The sequence below is a fragment of the Crocodylus porosus genome, unplaced genomic scaffold (genome assembly GCF_001723895.1).
Source record: "Crocodylus porosus isolate Cpor-Errol unplaced genomic scaffold, CroPor_comp1, whole genome shotgun sequence".
In the NCBI taxonomy this organism is placed as follows: domain Eukaryota; kingdom Metazoa; phylum Chordata; order Crocodylia; family Crocodylidae; genus Crocodylus; species Crocodylus porosus.
Genome location: NW_017728919.1, coordinates 869449 through 870125, shown reverse-complemented (window position 1 = coordinate 870125; position 677 = coordinate 869449). Strand labels below are relative to the sequence as shown.

General features: G+C 65.9%; 1 protein-coding gene across 6 annotated transcripts in view; it reads right to left on the bottom strand.

Moving 5' to 3' along the window:
* CIRBP (cold inducible RNA binding protein) overlaps window positions 1-282 on the bottom strand; it is a 5569-nt gene extending 5287 nt beyond the window's left edge. For 5 of the 6 annotated variants that reach the window (XM_019538268.1, XM_019538270.1, XM_019538269.1 and 2 more), the window contains exon 1: window positions 178-282. The gene's annotated coding sequence lies outside the window, so the exon portion shown is untranslated. The remainder of the gene's footprint in view (window positions 1-177) is intronic. The other variant, XM_019538272.1, reaches the window with a different exon arrangement.
* Between the last annotated feature and the right edge of the window lie 395 nt (window positions 283-677).

The window sequence follows — 677 nt, the reverse complement described above, 5'->3', positions numbered from 1 at the left end:
GGTTGGGACTGCGCGGCTGGCACTGCGCGACTGCCGCACCGCCGCCACGGGGAGGGGAAAACTGAGGGCAGAACTTAGGCCCAAGGGCCCTCACAGATGAAACCAGTAGTTCGCACGATGCAACCTGCCTGCCTGCCTCCCCTCGCCACCCCCCTGTCTCCCCTCCCCTCCCCCTACCTGTATCGGCGCAGACGCGGACTACTCGACACCTCCAAACCCCAGCGCGAAGTACGCCAAGGCGGATTGAGCCGCTGTTTATATATGCCCTTCCCTGACCCCGCCCCTCTCATGAATATGCAAACGAGTCCCGGCTGTGTTGCGAGGCAGCGGCACGCCCCGCCGCCCTGATTAGGCAGGGCTATATTAATATTCATCAAAAACCCGTACCCTTCCCACGTGGGGGCGGAGTGCGGCCGGGAAGCGCTGATTGAGCGGGAAGGGAGGAGGGCGGGGTCCCGTTGGAAGAGGGGAGGCGGGGAAAAGAGAGCGTTGAGTTGCGATTGGCTCCGACCGGCGCTGCAGTCCCCTCGAGGCGGGAAGGGGGGTGGGGACGCGCTGGCCTAGTTTCGCGCCTCCTCAGCAATGCGGCTCCCGCCACTGCTGCAGACAAAGGGCCGGCTGAGGGGGCGGGCGCCATTTTGGATCCAGGCAGCGCCTGCCCGAGGGCCGTGCCCACC